Genomic DNA, 27,274 nt, shown 5'->3' on the forward strand with positions numbered 1-27,274 from the left:
CTTCTGTGTCATGTGGTTCATTGATTGACTTTATTAATGCCGACTCCAAAGTCTGAGCTACACATCGCATGTACTGATGTGTCCTTGTAAGGGCATCGACTACAAGTCTCTAACCTAAATGTGTTTTTATTAAGTGAGTAAGGGTCTAATTACAATTCACTTAATATTGTAATCTGTTACACAAGTGTATTTTCGTCAAGAAACCAAATGTCATGCTTTAACCTTGTTTGAATGGCTCATCCACAAGTAGGCTTAACATGCTGTAACATGCAGCAACATGCAGCAACATGCTGTAACATGCAGCAACATGCAGTAACATGCAACAACATGCAGTAACATGCAGCAACATGCTGCAACATGCAGTAACATGCTGTAACATGCAACAACATGCAGTAACATGCAGTAACCTGCAACAACATGCAGTAACATGCAACAACATGCTGTAACATGCAACAACATGCAGTAACATGCAGTAACCTGCAGCAACATGCAGTAACATGCAGTAACATGCAGTAACATGCAATAACATGCAGTAATATGCAGTAACATGCAGTAACATGCAGTAATATGCAGTAACATGCAGTAATATGCAGTAACCTGCAGTAATATAAAGTAACCTGCAGTAATCTGAAGTAATCTGAAGTAACCTGCAGTAATATAAAGTAATCTGAAGTAACCTGCAGTAATATAAAGTAACCTGCAGTAATCTAAAGTAATCTGCAGTAATATGAAGTAACCTGCAGTAATCTGAAGTAATCTGCAGTAATATAAAGTAACCTGCAGTAATATGAAGTAACCTGCAGTAACATGAAGTAACGTAGTAACATGCAGTAACATGCAACAACATACAGCAACATGCAGTAACATGCAGTAACATGCAGCAACATGCAGTAACATGCAACATGCAGCAACATGCTGTAACATGCAGTAACATGCTGTAACATGCAGTAACATGCAGCAACATGCAGTAACATGCAACAACATACAGCAACATGCAGTAACATGCTGTAACATGCAGTAACATGCTGTAACATGCAGTAACATACTGTAACATGCAGTAACATGCAGCAACATGCAGTAACATGCTGTAACATGCAGCAACATGCAGTAACATGCAGCAACATACTCCAGTAACATTCACTAACATACAGCAACATGCAGTAACATGCAGTAACATGCAGTAACATACTGTAACATGCAGTAACATGCAGCAACATGCAGTAACATGCTGTAACATGCAGCAACATGCAGTAACATGCAGCAACATACTGCAGTAACATTCACTAACATACAGCAACATGCAGTAACATGCAGTAACATACTGTAACATGCAGTAACATGCAGCAACATGCAGTAACCTGCAGTAACATGCAGTAACATGCTGTAACATGCAGTAACATACAGCCACATGCAGTAACATACTGTAACATGCAGTAACATGCAGTAACATGCAGTAACATACAGCAACATGCAGTAACATACAGCAACATGCAGTAACATGCAGTAACATACAGCAACATGCAGTAACATACATGTACACATGCAGTAACATACTGTAACATGCAGTAACATACTGTAACATGCAGTAACATGCAGTAACATGCAGTAACATACAGCAACATGCAGTAACATACAGCAACATGCAGTAGCCATTACAGGTAATATTGCATCGCTACACAGACAAACTTACATACTTACACATGCACACATCCATCGACGACAGGAAAAGATGAAGATGCTACAAAGTGTTCCTTCAAATGTATGGATGCTGGATTTTATGTCCTTAAGTCTAAAGAGCTTCATAAATTGAGGTCCATATCTTGTGAAATTGTTTCTTCATTCCTGACATTCTCCTTTTCTATACTCAAGAAATATTTCATTAATGTCTCTAACTTTCACTTTAGAGATATTCCTGCATGTTGTGTTTTGATGAGGACGGTTGGAGAACCCTGAACCCAAATCTCCCACAGGTGTTCAGTTGGGTTGAGATTGTCCTCACCAAAAACTTTACAGAAAGCCTCGACAAAAGGAGCTTTTCAAACTCTGCTGGAGGTTGTCCTCCATGATGACACATTTGTTCCTGGGAGGCTCTGAGGGCAGCACCCTGGTAAGAGGTGGGACTACTCCACTTGTTTTTATGGCTTTAATTCTACCTTCTATTACTTTTCACAATTGATACGATCACTTGGATATTGTTTTTTTTTGCAACAGGCGTAACAAAAATTAAAATCTTTACTGATCCATAGTTTTTATACACGTCAGAGACTTTTGTTATATACGTCAAGTTAGTGAAAGAGAGCCTTGAATGCGACCCGACAGTTTGAGCGTCAGGTGAGGGAGAGACCGAGTTTTCTTTTAAAATGTGAAGATTGCCAGAGTGGAGTCCTTCATGACAGGGACCGGGTCACAAACACAGGTTCACCACCGGACATTATCCAACAGGACATCCAGCTGTGTGTCTCCTAAAGAGACATCTGCCAGAGTGGAGTCCTTCATGACAGGGACCGGGTCACAAACACAGGTTCACCACCGGACATTATCCAACAGGACATCCAGCTGTGTGTCTCCTAAAGAGACATCTACCAGAGTGGAGTCCTTCATGACGGGGACCTGGTCACAAACACAGGTTCACCACCGGACATTATCCAACAGGACATCCAGCTGTGTGTCTCCTAAATAGACATCTGCCAGTGGAGTCCTTCATGACGATGGGTACATAATCAAAACCAACTGCTTGGAGCCACTTTCGTAACAGCCGGATCAATAAGATCCACCCGGCTTCCGAAGACACACACACACACACACACACACACACACACACACACACACACACACACACACACACACACACACACACACACACACACACACACACAGGCATTACTCATCTCAATCTCCCACCTGTTGAAGCCTGATTTGGAAAGTTGAGCATGCAAAGGACTGAACAATGGGGCGGGTAGAACAAGCTAGAAAGAGTGAAAGAAGTTTGAAGCTGCAGGGATCCCTCCGGTAGGAACCTCCTCACTTTGAGAAGAAGTGGAATTCAAGTTTCGTGGTCAGTTGCATGAATGATCTACTCTCACTTAGTCCTTTTTAACCCTTCACTAATACTTGCCGGGCACTTGTTAAGTGTTGGATCGCTGAAGGTTTTCTTCTTCATGTATTCAAACAAGTAAAGCAATGGTTCCCATCCTAGGGACCAGTGGGGGTCTCCAAAGCGTCATTAAAAAAATGAAGTTTGTATTATTATTTTATATAAAAACTTCTCACAGGATAAGGGCATGAGGAAGATCTGAACACAAGTTATATTCACAGAGCCTTCATGCATAACAGCCTTGTCCTGCATTGATAAGAATGCAGTTAAAACCAAGGAGCTAATAAAACGATGGTCAAATAAAACTTATTAAGAAGCTTATTAAGTATATATGATTGTTTACATTTTTTAATGTTCACTGTTTGGATTGATTGAACAGTTCATCAGTTGTTCTGTACTGTTGTTGTTATGCATTGAACATATTACAAAAGATCCATAAGATATGTCAATTTATATTAGTCAGGGCTCGTCAGTTGGTAGAAAAGGGAAAAAGGTTGAGATCCACTGATGTTGAGCAGCCTGAGAAGGAGGAGACCCTCGAAACCCGGCGCGGATGCGTTTGCCATCTTGTACCAGGTTGAGAGTAACTCCTGTTTTAACTTTGTTGAAATCAAGTTGCCTCTCCAGAACAGACTTCAGCATTAAAGCAATGCACATGTGGTGAGAAGACCTGTGAATAATATGAAATAAACATAAGAAATGTTATCGTCACATAAGGTTTCTGGTTGATCATCAATCAGAAGCCAAGCAGACAGAAAACAACTACAGGGATTTCAGAGGACACTTTTTTGGGGAATCCCTAAACACACTTAACAGAAGTGATGCTGATGTGTTTTCTGTCGACAGCGCCATCTGCTGGTATCTGCAGGAACTAAACCTCCACGGATCGAACGACACCATGTCTCATTACGACTTGTAAATTCAGTCTGCAGATGAGACTAGGAAAGAAGGAAATATATTTGAACAAGCAGCCTAATGTAGAATAACTGATGCATAAATGACAAATACTTGAAAGGAAAGTTTTAAGGCCAGGAAGGGAGGAAAATTCCAGAGTTGGAAATAATCTAATTTGTTCCTAGAAGACATCTCATCATTTAATGTCATATGCCAGAGATCTATATAATTAATACTTGTAAGCACTAATACAGTAAGAAATCTTAACCACATATTTGTCTTTTACATTCCAACATTTGCTTCTCTGTGTGACATTTGCTTCCCGATGATGACAGGTTGGATGACAAGAACTCTGTGGACAACCCCCCTCTCCCCGATAATGTGACGAAAGAGGAGGACAACACGGTGAGACATCTAATATCCACGACATGCCATGTGGCACACACACATCGAGGGGCTGTCTACAGTTGATCAACACCAAGTAACTGAAGAAAAATGTCACATGGCATTAGAAATTATTCATGTCTGATTGTGATCCACATTGGTGCTTATGTTTTATAGAAATCACTGGTTAATACAATTAAAAATGACAAAAAACTAAACATATTTCCTCACATATTGTACCACTATCGGTATCTAGTCATGCAGATAGTTTCGGATTGCAAACTCAATCAACGGCAGCCTAACTTGTTGTTGGAAACCCAGAATAAGAAAAGGTGGCGTAACATCTTAACAAATCTTTAAATCAAATTCAGGGAACAGTCGAAAACGATCCTCTTCTGCATTATACATATTGCTTCAGCTAACATACCATCAATCATAACGCTTAAGACACACATGGAGCCCTCTTAAATGTAATATTAGTGAAGCGATTTGATTAAAAGCTATTATTCACTTTTAAAGTGAAAGATTTTGACTTGTGTGAGCTCAAACCAAAACTATCTGAACAGTCATACCCCACACGAGGAATATATGTAGTTGTAGATCTGACCCCTTAAACATATTTTGATCTGTATTTATTCTGCTTAATTTCTTGTAAGCGCTCGTACTCGATACATTATGTCACAGATATCCCATCCCCTGTTTTTCTGATCTCTTGATATGTTGAAAGATTGCCAAAGTGGGTTTGTCTAAGTCGACTCTAATCTGCCGAATGTGCTGAAACATTGTGGGAGGGTTGTTTAGGAATAGTGACAGCGAAATAGAGTTGCAGAGTGATGGTGCTGTAATGTGTGAACTGTCTCTGGTATTATCAGTTGTTGTAGTGTGAATCCACAGCCTGGCGGCCACAGGACGCTGCTAATCCTGCCAGTGATGGAGAGTCGGAGCCAGTGCAGCCTGTCAGGCGTCCCTCTGAGTGTGTGTGTGTCTCTGTGTGTGTGTGTGTGTGTGTCTGTGTGTCTGTGTGCGTGTACACATCTTTTAATGTGTGTTTGACATCCTTTTGGCTCTGTTTGACTAGACTGTAGTATATTTAGGAGGAACAATGTCAAGCTTTGTTACATTCAGATGGGAATTCTGTCGATTTCTGTTGAACGCTATTTTGAGATCTAAGCCCCTTCAGTCTCTCCCACCTGTGGATTGTGTGTGTGTGTGTGTGTGTGTGTGTGTGTGTGTGTGTGTGTGTGTGTGTGTGTGTGTGGTGTGTGTGTGTGAGCTTTCATGCAGAATAACTCTCTTTATTAACTCCATTTATGAATTTGAGCAAAAATAAAGATGAAGACATACAGTAGTTTTGACACGTGTGTGTGTTTGAAGTCATTCTTCATGGCTCTGTCTCCGACTGATGTGATACAGTTTGTGTGAAAAGACACCAGACAGACTTCATACAACACAGTCCGCAGGGTGGTTCAGTATTAATAGCATCCTTCTCATATAAATCTGCCGGGCTGTGGGTGGTGCAGGATACTGAGACTGTTTGGGTTAAACAAAGAGACCATTTTATTCCGTTTGTTTTCGACTTTGCTTGATTGAAGACATACTGGCAGAACAAATTGTAAATTTGTACACCCAATCCAAGTCCATTGTGTTTCAATTCTTCTATATATCTTTTATAAATTCTGACCCATTTTTATTCTGTTGTCATGTTGAGCATCTTTCCTCACCCATCTCCAGCTATATTTCATATATGACGAGGAGGTAGAGGTGGAAGACAAAGAGGAACCAGCTCCTGCAGAACCAGTCGAACCGGTCAACGACAGACCTCACAAGTTCAAGGACCACTACTGCAAGAAACCAAAGTTTTGTGACGTCTCACGCATGAGAGTTTGTAACGACCATCTTGTCTCTTTTTGTTTCCCGCATGACAAAATAAGTGCATCGTGATCTTTAAAAAAACAAAGAGTTTTCCTGATGTGATTTTCTTTTTTTGGTTTCTTTAGAGAACAATAAGTTTGCGTTGCTTTGTAAGAACTGCAAAACCAGCATCCACCACCAGAGTCAGTCCTACGTGGAGTTCCAGAAGTGTTATCGAGTACTACTGGCATTTATTCAAAAATTAACTGCAGATAATTTTCTTTCAGATATTTAGTGTACATGTTCTTTTCCTCTCCTCTCCTCTCCTCTCCTCTCCTCTCCTCTCCTCTCCTCTCCTCTCCTCTCCTCTCTTCTATTCCTTCTCTCCTCTCATCTCTCCTCTCCTCTTCTCTTCTCTCCTCTCCTCCCCTCTCATCTCCTCTCCTCTCCTCTCCTCTTCTCTTCTTTCCTCTCCTCTCCACTCATCTCCCTCCTCTCTTCCCTCTCCTCTCCTCTCCTCTCCTCATCTCTCCTCTCCTCTCCTCTTCTCTTCTCTCCTCTCCTCTCCTCTCCTCTCCTCTCCTCTCTCCTCTCCTCTCCTCGTCTCTTCTCTCCTCTCCTCTCCTCTCCTCCTCTCTTCCCCTCTCCTCTCATCTCCTCTCCTCTCCTCTCCTCTTCTCTCCTCTCCTCTCCCCTCTCCGCCTCTCTTCCCCCTCTCCACTCCCCCTCTCTTTCCCTCTCCTCTCCCCTCTCCCCCTCTCTTCCCCTCTCCTCTCCCCCTCTCTTCCCCTCTCCTCTCCTCTCCTCCTCTCTCTCCTCTCCTCTCCTCTCCTCTCCCCTCTCCCCTCTCTCCCCTCTCTCTCCCCCTCTCTTCCCCTCGTCCTCTCCTCTCCTCCTCTCCTCCTCTCCTCTCCTCTCCTCTCCCCCTCTCCCCCTCTCTTCCCCTCTCCTCTCCCCCTCTCTTCCCCTCTCCTCTCCCCTCTCCCCCTCTCTTCCCCTTTCCTCTCCCCCCCTCTCTTCCTTCCCTCTCCTCTCCTCTCCTCCTCTCCTCTCTCCTCTCCCCTCTCCCCCCCTCTTCCCCTCTCTTCCCCTCTCCTCTCCCCCTCTCCTCTCCCCCTCTCGTTCCCCTCATCCTCTCCTCTCCTCTCCTCTCCTCTCCTCTCTCCTCTCCTCTCCTCTCCTCTCCTCTCTTCTATTCCTTCTCTCCGCTCATCTCTCCTCTCCTCTTCTCTTCTCTCCTCTCCTCCCCTCTCATCTCTCTCCTCTCCTCTCCTCTTCTCTTCTTTCCTCTCTCTTTCCTCTCCTCTCCCCTCCTCTCCTCCTCTCTTCCCCTCTCCTCTCCTCTCCTCTCCTCTCATCTCTCTCCTCTCCTCTCCTCTCCTCTTCTCTTCTCTCCTCTCCTCTCCTCTCCTCTCCTCTCCTCTCCTCTTCTCTTCTCTCCTCCTCCTCTCCCCTCTCCCCCTCTCTTCCCTCTCACCTCCCCCTCTCTTTCCCTCTCCTCTCCCCTCTCCCCCTCTCTTTCCCCTCCTCCTCTCCCCCTCTCTTCCCCTCTCCTCTCTCTCCTCTCCTCTCCCTCTCCTCTCCCCTCTCCCCCTCTCTCCCCTCTCCTCTCCCCCTCTCTTCCCCTCTCCTCTCCTCTCCTCCTCTCTCCTCTCCTCTCCTCTCCTCTCATCTCTTCCCCCTTTCCTCTCTCTCCTCCTCTCTTCCCCTCTCTCTCCTCTCCTCTCCTCTCCCTCTCCTCTCCTCTCCTCCTCTCCTCTCCTCTCCTCTCCTCTCCTCTCCTCCTCCTCTCTTCCCCTCTCCTCTCCTCTCCTCCTCTCTCCTCTCCTCTCCTCTCATCTCTTCCCCTCTCCTCTCCTCTCCTCCTCTCTTCTCCTCTCCTCTCTCCTCCTCTCCTTTCCTCTCCTCTCCTCCTCTCTTCCCCTCTTCTCTCCTCCTCTCTTTCCCCTCTCCTCTCCTCTCCTCCTCTCTTCCCCTCTCCTCTCCTCCCCTCCTCCTCTCCTCTCCTCTCCTCTCCTCTCCTCCTCTCTTCTTCTTCTCTCTCCTCTCCTCTCCTCCTCTCTTCCCCTCTCCTCTCCTCTCCTCTCCTCTCGTCCCCTCTCCTCTCTCCTCGCCCTCTCCTCTCTTCCCCTCTCCTCTCCTCTCCTCTCCTCTCCTCCTCCTCTCCGCTCTTCGTCCCCTCTCTTCCCCCTCTCCGCTCCTCTCCTCTCTGCTCCTCTCCTCGCCTCCTCTCTTCCCCTCTCCTCTCCCTCCTCCTCTCTCCTCTCCTCTCCTCTCCTCTCCTCGCCGCTCCTCTCCTCCTCTCTTCCCCTCTCCTCTCCTCCTCTCTTCCTCTCCTCTCCTCTCATCTCATCTCTTCCCCTCTCCTCTCCTCTCCTCTCCTCTCCTCCTCTCTTCCCCTCTCCTCTCCTCTCCTCTCCTTCCTCTCCTCTCCTCCTCTCCTCTCCTCTCCTCTCCGCTCCTCTCCTCTCCTCCTCTCTTCTCCTCCCTCTCTCTCCTCTCCTCCTCTCTCCTCTCCTCTCCTCTCCTCTCCTCTCTTCCCCCTCTCCTCTCCTCCTCTCTTCCCCTCTCCTCTCCTCTCCTTTCCTCTCCTCTCCTCCTCTCTTCCCCTCTCCTCTCCTCCTCTCCTCCCTCTCTTCCCCTCTCCTCTCCTCTCCTCCTCTCTTCCTCCCTCTCTTCCCCTCTCCTCTCCTCCCTCTCTCCTCTCCTCTCCTCTCCTCTCTTCCCCTCTCCTCTCCTCTCCTCTTCCCCTCTCCTCTCCTCCCCTCTCCTCTCCTCTCCTCTCCTCTCTTCCCCTCTCTTCCCCTCTCCTCTCCTCCCCTCTCCTCTCCTCTCCTCTCCTCTCCTCTCCTCTCCTCTCTTCCCCTCTCCTCTCCTCTCCTCTCCTCCTCTCCTCTCCTCTCCTACAGTTCTCCTCTCTACAGCAGCCAGCAGAATACCACAGTCTCACAGCTGCTGCCTTTTTGTGAGTCCAACTTGTGTACATTTCGACACCTTAAAGCCAAATTAACCATTAATTTGCTTAATTAATGTTGGCCAGTTTGTTTTGTTAATATGTTTCAGCATGTAGAATAAGACAGATGTTACGCATACATGGATTGAAAGAGCACACGTTTATCAGTTTATTGTTTTATTTGTGTAAACTGAACACTAAACTGTAACTGAAAGCTGACGGACATTTCTGCCCACTTCTTCACTTTTGTTTCCTTGTTTAAATGAAGTGTGTGCTCTTTATAGTAACAGTTACCTTTGTAGGGCAGAAATGTGCTCACAGAACTCCCAGTGTCCTTTTCATTGCTATTAGATCAGGTGCTTGAATTATCACCAGTTACCATCATCAGGATACCACCATAAGACTGGCTTTGGTTCACAAAAAGCATGATGACAGCGCTCCACTCGGCTTACAGTAATCTTCAGTCAGTCTCACTACTATCTGGCTCTGTACCGCTTCAAAGCCGTAGAGAAAGATGATCTGGATGTTCAGTGAGCCCCTCGCCACACCTCAAATAACCTCTCTCAGTGTGTCTCTGAATCGCTAATCGTCACTCGTGCTCTCGTTCCTGTCTCACTCGAGCCAAACATACTGTTTTTGTGTCTTGTTTAACATTTCAATATTTAATATCCTGTTTGTTCCCAAGTGCTGGTGACCGCATCACAGTGATAGATGACTCCAATGAGGAATGGTGGAAGGTGAGTTCTAGATTACTTTTTCTTCATATTACTCACGCACTCCTGTCTGCTCTCCAAACGTTATGAGCAATACAATTTTGTTTTTGGAGCCAGAAGAATAACGGTGCATTCATGTACGCGTTCTCATCTCTTATCATCTTCCAAGTCAGCTACTTTTTAGCTTTGTGATTAATATTTATCTAGTTGTAAAGTCCAAGAGCTGTCCTTCAGGGTTGAGCTTCTGTAGCTCACAGTGATACATTTTTAACGATCTGAGTTTCAGGTCAAGAAGATAAATTAAACATTCGCAGCCTCTAAACATTAGCACACACTTTTATTTCCCTCGTCGCAGTCTGTTTGGGTAAATAGACTTTTTCTTTGAGTAAACATCATCATTTAAAGTAAGCTGTACGATAAAGATACTTGGCAGTTCTCACACAACGCAACCTGCACCTGATGAGATGGACATCGCTCTTGTTGTGCTGACATTGACCTGTGCTTTCAAGTCACCCAGCTTCCAAAGCCACACTGGTCAATATACTAAATATGTTTAAATGGAGCCATCTAAGATATTTAAATAAGATACTGAGGCTGAAACTTTCGCTCCACCAGGGGAAGATCAGAGAGAGAACCGGCTTCTTCCCTGCCAACTACATCCTCCGAGTGTGAGCAGGAGAGGGGGTCTACATGGTGACACACGAGAGATGGGCCAAATCACTCTGAAGAAAGACTAGGTTAACACACACACACAAACACACAAGGTGTGTCACAAGGTACACACACTCCCATTAAGTGATTATATAAACAAACCATAAATGCCTCCACTATAAATACACGTAATCTCAGTGTTAACTCTAAACTGAACGCACTAAAATAAAGAATTAAGAGCTTGAAATATCCATCCATCGTTTACCGCTTATCCAGGGTCGGGTCGTGGGGGCAGCAGCTCCAGTAAGGAACCCCAAACTTCCCTTCCATCCTCCAGCTCCGACTGGGGGATCCCGAGGCGTTCCCAGGCCAGTGAGGAGATATAATCTCTCCACCGAGTCCTGGGTCTTCCCTGGGGTCTCCTCCCAGCTGGACGTGCCTGGAAAGCTTGAAATATGTTATGTGTATAGTGTATAGTGTATACTTTGCACACAAACACAAAGAATTAACGGCCACACCGACATGCAGCCTAAAGCACTATCTTTGGCCAGTTCTCAGATCCATTCTCTATGGATTGTTTGCTTAATTAAAGCCAAACTTAATCCACTGTCTTACATTCACTGACTGAGACTGTTCAAGTTGCATAAGCCTTAATAATTAATAAACACTGATCCAAAAGAGGAAGGCAAAAATAACAAACACAGTAATTATGCAGTTCTTTACACCAGGGGTTTTCAAAAGGGGAATAAATAGAAAACACATGGTGCTTTCCAGTTTAATGAATTAAACATGTACATACAGACATCATGTGTGTTGACATGACTGCTATTAAAGACATGAATAGACACAAACACACGCACACACACACACACACACACACACACGAGCGTATGTCATGTTGACATGAAGAGAGTGACTGCGAGAAGCTTAAAGCAAAAACCTCAACTTTACACGTAAGTCAAGCTGTTTGGGTCAAATCCTTTTCATGATCTGTCTGTACCTTTAGCACACATGTCTGAGACTTGTTCTGCGTTTATAAGTATGTCACTGCACACTCTCAAATGTTGAATTTACAGATATATTTCTGCTCAAAATTGTTGTGTCAAAAGAGTTGTTTTTGATCAACCACCATGTAACATAAAAACAAACATGTGTTGCAGGAAAACAACAAACCTACACTTGTGAAAGACATTTAAGAAATGTCTCAGTCTAAGTGTGTTCGTTGTGTGTGTGTCCTCAGATTGTAGTGAAGAACGGCGAGGAGTTCAACGGCCACCTGAAGGTCAGTACAGGAAGGAAGCTCGGCTTCTTCCCCGCCAACCTTCTGCAGGAGATCTGAGGACGAGCGCAGACGTCGCATCAAACCCTCGACCAGCTGTGTATTAAGCATGCATGTGCGATATGAAAGGTATTATTCTCCGAGGGTTACGCATGTATCTGTGATTATAATTAAAGGGGAAGGCTGTGAAAGCTCTTTCTGTAAACTGGCCATGATGTTCTGTAAAAAAAATGTTTTGTGTATTTTTCTATTTTTACGCCATAATTGAGCCATTGATCCCAGATAAATATGAAAGGCATCTTCATAGTTGAATGCTTTGTTTGTTATTTATGAGGTGCTGTTCCTTTTTAACAGTTATTTCAACCAGCATCATTTGAAATACTACTGTGAGTGTAAAAGGAGAATGTATTACTGCGCACAACTTTAAATTCATGGCACAGACAGCATATGTTGTTTCTTACTTCATTACTATTTCTCTAATTGCCTTTTTTACCAATATTTTTCATACTAGAGACACACATATATATATAAATATATATATATATATATATATATATTTATTTAGTTTGGTTGCCACATTTGACCCTTCTGTGAGTATGACAGCATGTATTTTCTCATTGTCAATTCTTTACAACAAGTCATAAACGTAATGGACTCAGTTACCTGTAGCTTCCATACAGTTATTGGGAGTCATCATAGCGAAAGGTGAGAATGCTTTTATTTCTTAACATGTCGAGACACAAATTATTCAAATGAGACGGAGGCATTTCTAGAACTTCAAAAGGATGCAGAGCTATTTCCTGTAGCTAGCCTGAGTGCAGTGTAAGTATCCTTAGAGCACACTGTGGGAAAGGCTTGCTATGTAAAGGGACGGCTCAGAGATATGCAGGGAAAGGCATCTGAAGGTCCGACGAGACATTCCACCAGAATAACACAACGCTTAGACAGACAGACACAGATTCACTTTGGTTTCTCTCTTTTTTTCCTTGTCATCTTGCCTTCTGTTAATACAATAAATCCTTTAATTATTATACTTTTGCTGTGTCACTATTCTCGGTGAGCTGCGTTTGTGTTTGTGTTTCTCCCTCTCTCTGGTTTTCTCTCAAAGACCACGTTTGGATGCAGATGATGAGTTTCCTGGTCACGCCTCCTTCCTCCTCTGTTGTCTGTCAGTGGGAAAGGGAGCAGCGTGGCAGGTAGCACTGCCAGGCTTCAGCAGTCCTCTGATTGGACAACAGAGCACCCCTTCAGACACGGGTCACTTCCTCCTGGCAAACAGCCTCTGCTTCATGCCGCTCTGGACTGAGAGACCGCGTAGGAAGATATCACAGCTGCCATGTTGTCATCGCCAACCCCCTGACCCTGCCACTCCAGACAGGGAGGATGGAGAAGGGTTGCCAAAATGTTTGTGGATTTGAGTGGGTGGATGATTTTATGTGTGTGTTTTTCTCTTTATATCTACTGGTGTGAGGTCGAGGGCATGGAGGGGAGGGGGGGGGCGTCGGTTTGATGCTGTGGCTATGAATCTATTCAATTCAAGAGAATCTTTTATTAGGAACACCACATCCAAAGCCAAACATACGCGTCCAACTGCAGGTAACCTTTACAATTACACAAAAAAAACATTTGAAAGTTAAAAAGAGTTAATTTATAACCTAAACATCTAAATAACATAGAACAAGAGAGCAAATTAAGTTTGGAAACAAACGAAATCTAAATCTAAATTGAAGATATAAGAAGAATGTTCACGTGTCAAACCGACAACCAATATATTAGACACAGAATAACAATGTGTTGTATTGAGACACAGCTGACATGCAATGATGGTTTTACCCAACAGAGGTCCCTGTTGCACCGGATACAGAGCTTACGTTCTCACTGAACCAGCTCCACACACCACAGGGAACCAGTCTGTGTTTATTGTGAATAATAGTTGGGAAGCGGATGTAGAGTCTTTTCAGGCCAAAGGATTGCAGGCTGGCAAAGGGGAAGAAATCATTTTATGTTAATGATCATGTGGTTTAAAAAAACAAAACTGTGCAGAGCTGCTGGAATGATTCATTTGTTCCCTAGAAGCCATAATAGATATTTCCATAGTGTTTGTGTGATTTTCTGTCCATACAATCAAATGCAGACATTTTTAATTAGCAGTCATCAGTATCAACGGCTCCTATCAAATTCAGTGATACAATTACAGTTAAAAGCTCCATAAACCCCCTCTCCTTGAGTATCACACCCATGGGTGCAGTTTGAGGCACACAGCTTGTTACTCTTCACGCATATCAGAAATCATGTATGTAATTTGCAGCTCATGTTTGTACAGCATTGTGCAGCTTTAAAAAGTAATACAACTTTGTGAGGTGTCAAACTGCACTTATGGATGTGCAGAATGTGGCGCATCCCTTTTTAAGAGTGCAGGCTTTGCATCATCTCATTGACCCACCACGTTCAGAATCACATTTAGCATCCAGTCCAATAGAAAATCCATCTTCCCCCCTGCCAGCCGCTGAGAAATGTAGCAATGTGTGAGGAAAAATAATAACATAAAATTATATTAGAGATCCTCTTTGCCTAGCAGAGAAGGTATTGATTTTTAGAGAAATATTTCAGAAAGTCTGTTCCACGGGCCAAAGCTAAAGATGCTTCTTCTTCCAGTCCTCAAAGCAACATAACAACATTTCAGGCCTTTCACAAAGCTTACGGACCGGATTTATTTTTAGAACGTTCTTTTTACTCTCTTGCTCTCTGCCTCTGGTTTTATGACACACACATGTGTAAGTGTGCGTGGAATAGTGTGAATGTGTATCAAATCCCATATATCCTGACAGAACTTCTAAATATATATCCTTGACATGATTCTAACTGTTGCAGAATAACACCCTTTTTATTTCCCTTCATTTTTCATTGAGGCACCAAAATTCAATTATCCAATCTGATTTGTACGATTATTAATCTCCATTACTCATAAATTCAAAATTACTTTGCAGTCTTGTGTGTCTTTTTTAAAGTGGAATTGTAATGTGGTATGGTGATGGTTGGAGATAGGCTTGGTGCAGGGCAGGGGTCAGAGTTATGGACTAGAGACAGACAGGTAAAGAGATGGAAACTGTTTCCTGTCTGGCACCATTAAACAATTCACAGTGTTGATATGCACCGGCTGCCACAAAGACAACGGAGGGGAAGACAATGGCAAGATATTGGCAACCTGGTACCACACTACAGTACATAGGTGTGTGTGTGTGTGTGTGCGTGTGTGTGCGTGTGTGTGTGTGTGTTATCAGTCTGTCCATCCATCCATCTGTGTGTGTGGGTGTGTGTGTGTTAGTGAGATCAGGACAGAGTGACAGAAAGTGTTAGGGTATATGTGTGATATCATGCTTGTGCAAGAATAAATTAAAGATGGTGAGGGCACACACACACACACACACACACACACACACACACACACACATACACACACACACACACACACACACAAACACAAAAGACAAGTTTACCGAGTGAGTCCTGAGGCCCAGAGAGAAGGAGAGAGAGAGAGAGAAGAGAGAGAGAGAGAGAGAGAGAGAGAGAGAGAGAGAGAGAGAGAGAGAGAGAGAGAGAGAGGGAGAGAGGGAGGGTTTGGGGGAGAAAAGGCTGGAGAGAAGACTGCAGGGTTGGAACCAATTAGGACAGCAGAGGATCCCTCCACCTGCACTGCGAGGCCCCCGGGGGAGAGCCCCAGTGACAAGATGAGGGATCATCATCATTACCATTATTTATTTGCTAAGCAGAGGCCGACTCTGGGGCCAATCCTAATAGGATTCGCGAATTTCAATGAGCGTCTTGTTTTTGGGGCACGGATGATGCTTGAGGAGGAGGGGAGGGTTAATGCATGGATAAAAGCGAGCACACATTTGCAGACATCAGCAGCTCAAATAAATGCCTTTTAATCAATTATGCACACCTATTATAGGCTCCCAAAGTAGCATCAATAATATATGTGGTGTGTCTGGTAGTTTGGTATGTTGTGTGAAGAAGTCAGGTCAAACTGACCACCTGAAATCAATCATGTGTATTCAGGTGCATGCTATTGAATTAATAGCACGACCATGCTGTCATTGATATCCGTAGCATTTTTTGTGTACTGTTTTGAAAACAAACATCCGAACAGGAAAAAAGCAACAGCTATGTAAAGTAAATTAAGTTTAACTTAAGTAAGTATTTCACACCTATTTGAAGAAATAACTTCAGGGCTGTCGGGGAGACAGAACTTTAGATTGCGCAGTGAAGCCAGATAATGCAGCACTTATACAGTTTGGGTTGAAGTGAGTGCAACAAGTGAGGGAAATCAGCCGAGTTCGTTGATAGATAGATAAATAGTTTCTGCTAAACTCATCGCCATCACTGCATCCACTGTCACATGGGAACACTTATTTTCCAAGTCAAGGTCGAAGTAATTTGCTCCTTTCAACACTGCTGCTTAGCTTCGAGAGAAACTTACCTGCAACAAAGCTCACTAATGACTGAAAGGACATCCTCTTAACATGGCTAAACACCAACACTTGCCGTCTGCTCCTATTTTAATGACGAGTAAAGCTTTATTTTTTCTACTAGTGGAATTATTGTGAATCTGTTGTCTTGAGGAATAATTTGCGTACATCTCTGAATGCATGGTGTCGAAATCATGGATGGAATATTAGACGAGAATGTGTGATATCGTTTTTTATTGCAATAAAAATGAAGAGAAAATGTTAGAGTTCACTGCTGGATGGAATTTTATGTGTGTGTATTTTTTTGTGTGTGTGTGTGTGTGTGTGTGTGTGTATGTGTGTGTGTGTGTGTGTGTGTGTGTGTGTGTGTGTGTACACACCGTGTCTGCCTTTTGATTCAGGTGTTGTGGAAGAGTGACTATAGTTAGTCCATAACTCATGATGCTCTCCATTCAGAAGACACCTTAGGGCCTGCATTACACCCAGTGAGACTCAATCACAGCCTACGCTAAATCGATAATCCTGGAGATAGTTGGTGGGAGGGAGAGAGAGAAAGATGGAGAGAAAGTGGCTGGGGGAGAGAAAGGAGGAGGGAGAGAGACAGGAGAGGGGAAGAACAGGGCCAGAATGGGAAGATGAAAGATGAGGACTGATTTTTCCACAAACTCCCAAAGGGCCCTCTGCTGACTGTGTTTTTATCTGAGAATGAGAGGACATTGTTGAGGTGAGAGAGAGAAAGAGGGAGAGGGAGAGGGAGAGGAGAATGAAACAGAGAAACCGTTGGGAAAGTCTTGGAGAGCAAGTAGAGATGCACTGATGTCTTCTGCACCTTGTTTTGGAGATTTTACTGAACCATATTTCATACAGTCTTGCTAAGAGTCATGTTATAGTTGGTCCTGTGGCTTTAGACGTCATTGTACGTGTTTTTTCTTTTACCAAACCAAGTGTTCAAGTGCATTATGGCTATATTTTCCTTTTTTACACAAATCACATCTCCGTCTCTCGATATTGTCTGACTCCCTGGTAAGACTCTCAAATGTAAATTCTTTTAAAAAGGGGTCACAAATATCTAGTTTTATTTATTTAAAAAGGAATATCATAGAATAGTCAGTAGAGGTCAGCCCAACACAAACCTGAGAAGAGGTCTAATCAACCACAGTAATTGAAAACACCTGTGTAATACAGCCTTAAATATGCACCACGTGGTAAACAACCTGACTCATAATGTCGATGATATTAATAATTAATAATTAATAATAACAGCAGCATTCTGTAAAATATGTACGGCTGGAGCTCAGCTGAAACAGTAGCGTCGTTATTAATGGGTTCTTCAGCGACACGCTGAACACCAAAACTGCTCACAAATGAGTAAAATCAAAGTTGCTTTGGATAAATGATTTTACAAGCAACTATTTAAGATCAGTTAATGTAAAAGCAAGTCTCTAAGACCTTTTAATGTTGGGATTTGGGTCTACAAAGCGGTCAGTCTTTTTTTGTTATTGTTGTAAAAGGAGTGTGAAGCAGTCAACTTGCTTTTGGTATTTTGTGTAAAAACACAGAAGTGAAGGAAAGAGGATGGGGAAGTAGTGGAAGCAGAGGGAATAATACCCTGGTGAGATTCCATCGTTGGCTGGCGGGACGCTCTCTGTAACTATAAAACAATCTGTGCACACAACAGGGCAACATCAACAGGTTGGCTCAGGGATGGGCAGTAGAAAATCTCCATCTGTCTCTTCCTTCTTGCTGTGTTCAGCCCTCTCTCCATCACCCCTGCGCTCTGTCTCTTCACCGTCGCTCCCTCGTTTACTTTCACTCACACCCTCCGACTCTCATTCTTTTACCTCCCGGTCTCTCCAGCTCCCTCTCTCTCTCTTTCCACGACTTGCTGTTGTTTTTGAGTGATGCGCGGCTGATGGCGAACGCTGGGCGATGACAGATGGATGTGACAAGCAGATGGTTTTGCTTGTCGTCTTTAATCACACAAATTCAGTCGGCCATGAAGCCAGAGCTCTGTCTTGTCAAGAGAAACACAAAGTGGAGACAAATTTATCCAACACGCCATGGATTCTGATACATAAAATGTGTAGGCATTTGTGAAGAGAAGGTTCTGAAACGTAAATGGGGGTCTTCGCGTCGAGGTCGGCCTTGATATTGTTTTGATGAGTTTCGACCGCGGTTTGATTGCATGACAAGAAGTTGAACTTTTAACACATACGACCATGTAAAGCTGACGCTGGATATACAATCGCCCTCGTCACTGTGATTCTGGAATTGCTTGACTTTGTTCTAATATTTCGGTAAGGACACACACAAGCTGGTGCAACGACACACGTGCTTACATTTGATTTATTAGCATTTGATTCCTTATTCCCACCCATTGGATTGAATGATATGGATAAACTCACGGTAAATATAAGTTTATGTCATGATGACAAGCAATACTGCTTCCATCGCGATGTAGTTTCCTCTGGACATTGAACTAAGAATCTCTCTGTATTAAAATAAGCAGATGAGAATTATTAAGTACCTGACGATTCAAGGTCCTTTATGAAATGACAAGATCCTATAGATTGCCATAAAGCAATCCATGTTATTATTTTACAACATTCCCCACGATGGCGTAAAAACAACCACAGAAATAAAAAGAATACTAACCTTTGTATTTAAATGGTGCGAAACGCCAGAAGTCTATATTGTCATATTGCTTATTATTGCTTTTCACATTTTTCGATACTAGTGCCATTACAATACCTGAATTTTGATATTGTTACAGAAGTAGGGGTGGGCGATATAGTATGTAATTATATATAACAGTAACGGTAGATATCACGGTACAGTAATTGTTCTGTTAATTCAATTAAGATATTGTTTATAACCTTATAACATAACCGTACTTCATCACATTTGATTGTTATTATTTTTTATTGCCACATGAGACAACACTCAAACAAGTAAAAGTAAAATTATTTCAAAATGGAAGCTTTAAGTGTAAACAAATGTGACTTCAGTGACTTTATATTTTAGAGCGGGGGTCTTCAACGTTTTTCGGGCCTAGGACCCCCAAACTGGTGTTGTGTGGTGCAGGGACCCCCTACTGTATATATTGTACACATTTTATTTTTTACATTTTTTAAATTGCTTTATCTACAAACAATTTTTGCGACCCCCCCCAGCAGTACCTCCGCGGACCCCCTGTTGAAGACCTATGTTTTAGATTATACCAAAATAAAAAATAAAATGACTTTTCCTTTAAGATTTGCTCATCTTTCATTTCAAAGAGCTGAGAAATCAAGAATAAACTATGGTGTGCAAATGTCTGATAGTCATGTAAGTAGAGTTCTTCCTCATATCTGCCCGAAACACACCCCCCTGCGATGGAGCTGGGTTTGTGAATTTCACTCGAAGATCACAAAATCACACGGGAATAGCTACCATGGTGGAATGGTTTACCAAATCTCCACCGGTGGTCCAGCCACAGCTCGCGGTCAGGACTATAGACATGCCTCTTTATGAAACCTCCATTTGCATTTGACATAATTTAAATGCACACGTTATAGATTTACGTTTTTTTGTTTTTTTGTTTTATACATTTGTAAAATAGAGTCTACTAGTTCTGCAAAAAGCCTTCTTTGTGAAGCTTATAATGGTCAGTAATTGCTGACACTGCTGATATTGATTCACCTCTATGGTAATTTTTCCGATAGTTGGATGTTGAATTTGCATTATATTTAGAAAAGTTTTCTAATATTCATTCATCTCATGTACCCTATGTAAATAGAGGTAGAGATAAAATGTTATGCACTCCAATACAACACCACCACCCATTACAGCATTAGTGATCACCATACGGTTGAACCAACAGCACTCTGGCACAAGGTGAACATAGAAGAAGCTTCACAAACACGGCTGCTTGATTGCATCACTTAATAACTCAGTGTACAGTCTATGTAACAAAGCAGATATTGTGCCATGGTACTGTTTCTCACACCATCTTCTTAATCCATCGGGTACATTCATCACCGAGCGTCGCCTGTGTTTGATGTAGGAAGGATTTAATGCAGAAGAGATAGGATGATTTTTGAACCATGATATTAAATAATCTTATCTAACTCATTTTATATAAACTTTTAAATCTTATATGAGCTTGTGTAACTTTAGGACACTATGCCTGCATTTCTTCTATATGGAGAATGTATGAAGAGGCAGAAAGATGTAAATACTTAGAGTCCATTGTGTAAGAACTGGCTGGCGTCAGAACATAACAGTTTTACAACTAAAAAAGTTATTTTAACCAAGAACTATGACTTGAAACTATGAGACTATATAGCTCTGTGTCTGCAGACGTTATCCCATCTTATGTCTGTCCAACGCGTTGTGAATAAATATGCTTTTCAATATAATCAATATTTTTGCCTGATGCATCACAACACACACACACACACACACACACACACACACACACACACACACACACACACACACACACATACACACACACAGACTGCAGCCAAGATGGTTGCCTCAGGAGTAATTAACACCTGAATGATCAACTCAGCAGAATAAGCTGCCAATTGTCTGATAAGGTGTAATGTTGCACACTTAAACAAGTCACAACACACACACACACACACACGCACACACACACACGGAGATACTGTTAGTGATTTCTCTCCGTTGGTGTAAAGATAAGTCGACATTAGTATCATCACTATCATTTCCCTCCATTCCTCTCTGCTTCTGCTTCTGCTCCCTGCATCCCGCCATCAACCCAGTTCTTCGCCTCAGTGTCACGACTACCACGGCTTTCAATCTCAAGGTTAGGCTGGCAAGGTCAAATTGACTTTAGATTAATTAACTGTCAATTAAGGGAGTAATTGTTTCATAATGTGGTGAGCCCCCGAGACAAGGTGTGTGTGAGCGGGGCCAGCACTGTCAGAGCTGGTTTAAGCCGATAAGGTGGTGAGTGAAGCCTCTCAGAGAGGGAGGGAAGATAAAGGATAAAGGTGTATGTGTGTTTGTATGAGAGGAAAGAGACCCGTAAGAGGTAAGTGAGAGAGAAAGAGCGCGATAGAGAACTGTAATGAGAGAAACGAGTGATACATCCTCCATTATCCCATAACTGTGCCGCTGCCGGACATCACGCTCTTCTGCCATCAGAGTACATCAGGTCGCTGTGAGATGGTCTCACATACATGCAAACAAACACACACACACACACACACACACACACACACAACTGTGGTAATCACACGTCCATACGCAATCTCACACAATGGGGTTGTATTCTTCACTCAAATCAACATTCATCAGCACATACAGAGGCGGATGAACGTGTGTTTCCACCACCACAGTGAAGGAGAGAAGAGCTCAGAGAGGGAGAGGAGTGATGGAATTAGAATGAAAATGAGAAATGGAGGAGGAAAAACAAAACTAAAAAGGAAGAAGACATGAATAAAAGAGAGAGGGGGAGAGGCCGTGCAGTGAGCGTTGATGAAATGGTGATTGGCTCTTGCTTGCTAATGGTTGGCCTAGAGGGGTGTCAGTGAAAGACATGTGCAGCTAAGCTCTTCCTCTGCATTTGTAGCAGAGGACCAGTGGGGTTCACCTTTGCAGACCATTGCAGATGTTCCATTGAGAGGACGAATCGATAGGAATTCAATAATTTGTTGATTGTCTGAAATAGCAAACCTTGCAAAGAACAGCTATTCAGGGGATATTGTCATACAGAGCCACTGCTCACCGCATTGGTTAACAGAGCCAAGTATTTTCAGTATCAGTTTTCATTTCCTCTTTTTTTCTGGAGACCTTTTAAAAGCAAACCAAAGCTCCGTTTTTCAACGTTTTATTGAACATTATGAAATGTAAAAACCAAACAGCAAAGAGGAGAACGAGATAATAATAGCCCCAAATAAGTAGCCCTACTTTGTCACTAACAGAAAGTGAGGAGTGGGACATTATTACACAGCAGACATTATTACAAGAGGCTGGAATCAGCAGCGATATGCTAAGATAGTGGAATCATTCTCTCACGTTTGATTCCCTGAAACTTAAGTTTGAGTATTGTATTGTACACACATTTATATTCACAATTGTGAAACCTGTAAATTAAATGCATACAATTTAATTTGGTTGCTGTATTTAAAGAATATGATTCAATAATAATCTGTTCATTGTTTTTTTCATTCACAAGTTCTAATTGGCAAAAGTAAAAACAATAAATAATAATTTAAATAATTTTCCAGACAATGATTCACAGCAGCTTTTACCGACTTCGCTCTGCACTGTTGGTGTCCGTCTCACCGCATGAACACACGGCAGGCTTGTTTACATCATCGAGGAAATGGCGGTCAATATGAACAAAGTACGAGTTGAAACGCTTAAGAACATTCATTGCGTGGTGGAGAAAAACATACGACTGGGTTGAGAATGAGGACTGGTGTTATAAGATTAGTTATACGAGTTACTGTAGAGCAGGGGTGGGGAACCTTTTTCCTATCAAGGGCCATCTTTTTTTTTTTTTAAACATCCTTCGAGGGCCGTACTAATTATTTAACTCATAACCTCTACACATTTTTATTAAGACACAGCCCATTCATTTCACTTTTCTTTCATGCTGTGCAAAAAAAGCAACTTTTTTATCCATGTATCTTTCTGTTTTATCAGAAATCAGCAATCCTTTATTAGTCCCACAACGGGGAAATGTATCTGGTCACAGCAAAAGAACCTATGAAGTAAAAAGGCAGTACACAATAATTAAATAGAATAAAATATAATTTAAGAACCAAGAGGTTGATAGAAAATAAAGTGAGTATTGCACATGGCAGTGATAACTGTACAGCAGTAGTGGAACAGTTCTTGGTGTGGTGGTCTACCTCTCTATCTCTCCATGTTTGTATGTTAAGCTCTGCAGAGAGCTGCTTGTTGGGCCAAACTCCGCCGAAGAGCGTTAACTTTATCCAAACACTCGTCCTTTCAGCTCGTGCAGTTCGGCATGTTTCGTGCAGTAACGACGCTCAAGATTATTTTTCATCACCATAAGTACGTCCGCACAAACTAGGCACACTGGCCTTTTACTTCCACAAATAAATAATCATTCGTCCATTTCTCCTGGAAAGTGCGACATTCTGCATCCAGCTTTCTCTTGTTTACACTCGCCACGCTGCGTTCACTGATGTCAACGACAGTCTCGTTTAAAATTTAAGTTTTTTGACATGACGTGACCACGTGATGACACGTTCCGCTCGTGTTGTGTTCAGGGACCCTGACCTTGGCCAGGAAAAACAATCAGTCGGCCGTTTAAAATATTGCCGTCTAGTATTTTTTGCTAGTGGATTTGTTTTGCGTGCGTTTTACGAATTACCTCACCCGTATACGGCCCGGAGGCCGGAGGTTCCCCACCCCTGCTGTAGAGAGAGAGAGGGAGACGACTGCTGGGGTCCGTGGCGAAACGGTCTCCTGTGTTCGCAACTCTTATTTATCTTCCCAAAGTGCCTAGTCAAAACAAAGTGTATCGTTGGCGGAGCATCATCCAGTCCAGAGAGCGCGCCAATGTACGTGTTTAGGAACCGATAAACAAAACAGAAATGTACATTTTTCTTTTTGGGTACCTGCCATTTTGGATTTGGTTCTCACTTGGAACCGAGTTTCGGTTCCCAACCATAAGCTGAAACTCAAGGAATTTTCCCCCAAGATGATACTGAAGCTATGTTACTTAAATATCTACTTTACGGTGTTGGGCGCCACTTTGATACACCACAAACATTTCAAGAATTTCACATAAAAAAGAATCAGACTAATTACAGTGATTCAGTTGATCCTAACAGCAACTTGCAGTGTGGTAGAGCCACACAGCCACACTGACTTTAAGAGTGGGCTTTTGGTGCCAGACGGGCTGATTTGATGATTTGATGATTTGATGATTTGATGATTTGATGATTTGATGATTTGATACAGTACAATAGGATTACAATTTGTAAAAAATAAAATAATTTAAATAATATTTCTCAAATGCCAAATTATTCCTTTAATCTGCAAAGATACTGCATTTAGACAGTGTTACACAGTCACTGCATCACTGTACGTGACACAGGAGAATAATCCTTGAACACTAATCCATTTCAATTACAGGATATATCTGTGAACTGGTAATCGGTTTCAAAGACGAGACTCTTGGTAATCAACGCTTTCGAAGCAATGTCTGTAAATTTGTTTTCTATCAGTGTTTTTAATTGTTTCCCCCTGTTGCTCTATTTTGCATTTTCTCACAACTATCGAGTCACAGGAGTGATTACAGCGTCTATTGATTAAAAAGCTTTTCTGTTTTCCGTTTGGCTGTTTGGAAGTGAGGCACTTTAAACCACTGAAGAGCAGTCTTGATGGAGCCGCTGGAAACCGATGGAAGCAAGCGTGTGCGTTAGGATGGATGGATGGATAGATGATAGACAAATAGATGAATGATGGGTAGATAAATGGATGGGAAGATGAATTGCTGGATGGGTGCACAGATGGCTGTGTTGATGGACTGATTATCTAAAAAATAGAGGAGAGGCAGAAGAATAGTGGAATGGACACAGTTGATTTTCATCAGATGAGCTGATGAATAAATGGAGAGCCAGATAGGTAGATGGCCAGGGAGAGATTAATAGGTGCTTTCCTCAGGGGGCCACCTGCATCCTCAGCATTTAGAAGTGGGTGGAGAGCAGATACTCATCTGTAATAGGGGTAATGGAGCTCAAAATAAACTCGCAAACAACTCTATTTCTGTTTTTCCCCTCCCCCTTCACCCTGTCAGCACACCCTTACTCCCTCTCACACTCTCAGTACGAACATTTCTCATGTACCCGCCACAGCATTTGGATTTTTTTTTATTTTTTAGGGACTACACATGCAGCTCCAAAGTGGAAACAAACTCAAACAATGGAAAGACAAAATAGAGCATACTCTGTAAAAAGTAATAGCCAATACAGCAAAATGGCCACTCCTTCCTACTTCATCATAATCTTATAATTACATTTTATTTTACTTTATTGCTAGTGAAATATTATACCTTTACATATTATATGTCTTGAACAGTTCCAACAACATTATCAATGAATTTACAAATATTCTTTGCAATTAATGGATTATTCTTTTACTTTTATTTAGGAAATATTAACAAAAGAAAGAAAGGTGATTTCATCAGATGTCGTGCTTCCTCCATCGAACAGTAACAAGCAATTGTTCGATTATCAAAATAGTTGCACTTTTCGTTTCTACTTGTAAGCAATGCCTCCATCTTGAAGTTCTCTTGAAATTCTCTTCAGTAAGAATATAAGTTTCATAGACAACTGACGCCTCTGTTATGCAGGCTGGTTTCCTGGTGCTGTTGTTGTTTTCATGAACGCATCAATCTTTCTGTTTGTGTGTGGACGTGTGCCTCTCTCTGCAGATGTCTCTGTTCAAACCAACACTGTGCTTATACAGTATATTTCTCATGGATATCATGTTTTGTGAGCATAAGCGTGTACCTGTGAGACATGAAAACAAAAGGCTGTTTATGTTTCAGTTTTCTGTTATATTCAATTAGAATGCTTTATGCTCTCTCAACAGTGACACTTACCAGCGTGACACATTACTGTCATTCTTTCATCTCATCCTCCTTCCTCTCTCTTTTGCATGCTCTCATTTTGCTGTCCTCTCATAGCAGATGGGCCAGACACACACTGGTGGCTCTGTGTGTAAAGTAACTGGTAGTGTGTGTGTGTGTGTGTATGTGTGTGTGTGTGTGTGTGTGTGTGTTGGCTACATGCATTTATTTCTCTCGATTTCTCTCTCCCTGTGTCATGCGATTGTGTTTATGTTAGTGTGTGTGTGTGAGTGTGTGCGCGTGCACAGTGTGTGTTGACAGGTGGCAGTGAATGTGGTAATGCCACCAGCCACACACTCAGAATACATTTCCATGTCTCCCACCGCCCCATCTCATTTAATAGTCATCCTGGTGGCTTCTGCGTTCAAACCCACTTATGCTAATGTATTTTGGGGTATCAGGCCGCTTGTTCTTTAACCATTTTATATTAGCTCTATTGATCATTACTTCACTGCAAATAATTGTGCAGATAACTGTTATCTATTGGCATGAAATGCAGGACTTACAGATGGGCAGAAACAAAGTGAAGAGTGTGCAGAATGGGAGAGGGGAATAAAAACAGCGAAATCAATAGTGCGTAAGCAGTTTTCGTCCTCTTGAGAAAAGTTCAGGAAAACTACCATGATGCCTTTCTGCATTCAAACCAGTGAAAAGTTGGGACAGTTTAAAATCAGCAAACATTACTGGTAATTGCAAGTTTAATTAGCATCAGGGTTGGAGAGACATTGAGCAATAGTCCAGTTCTTTTTGTTTTTAAGCAGTTTTGTGTTTACTGTGATAAGATTTATTCAGTTTTCCTTTCTGCAGGTGTGTCTAGACTTACAGCACTTTCTTACTTTCTTACAAAGCTCCTGTTGCATGCATGAAACCTATCTGTTTTACTTTTTTAAACTTTGGATATCTGTTTGTAATATTTAAAATGGTGGGAGTAGATACAGCTCTTTCAAGAAACAGAAATGTGACAGAGGGAAAGATGGATGGGAATTGACTGTATTGTTTTCAAGTCTTTGTCTTCAGGTAAATCACTTGTATTGTTAACTGACAGAATGGTGCCAATGATCAACAAATACCTCTGGAGAATATACCGCGCCTCTACAGACAGATTCTGAGAGATGGACTGTCAAATCAAACCTGAGGGAAGCAGTTCTGCGGTTACTTGTAGTTTAGATTCTACATGAATATTGGGACTCTGGGAGCACATAGTAACAAGGGTCAGGGTGTTTTCCACTGGTTAAACATTGGACACCAATGGCTGTAATATATTTAATTAGATGTGTGTTAGTTTAGCCACACTAGTGGTAGGGCTTTAGGGATGGCAGTCAGCCTTTTGTTTGTCTGTTCGTCTCACACTCAGGTGATGA

The 27,274-nt window shown here is 42.4% G+C and overlaps 1 pseudogene; it reads left to right on the forward strand.

Moving 5' to 3' along the window:
• Positions 1-4,306: 4,306 nt before the first annotated feature.
• LOC115007733 (SH3 and cysteine-rich domain-containing protein 3-like) lies at positions 4,307-11,879 on the forward strand (annotated as a pseudogene).
• Positions 11,880-27,274: the final 15,395 nt, after the last annotated feature.

This window comes from Cottoperca gobio, chromosome 5, assembly GCF_900634415.1.
Source record: "Cottoperca gobio chromosome 5, fCotGob3.1, whole genome shotgun sequence".
NCBI lineage: Eukaryota > Metazoa > Chordata > Actinopteri > Perciformes > Bovichtidae > Cottoperca > Cottoperca gobio.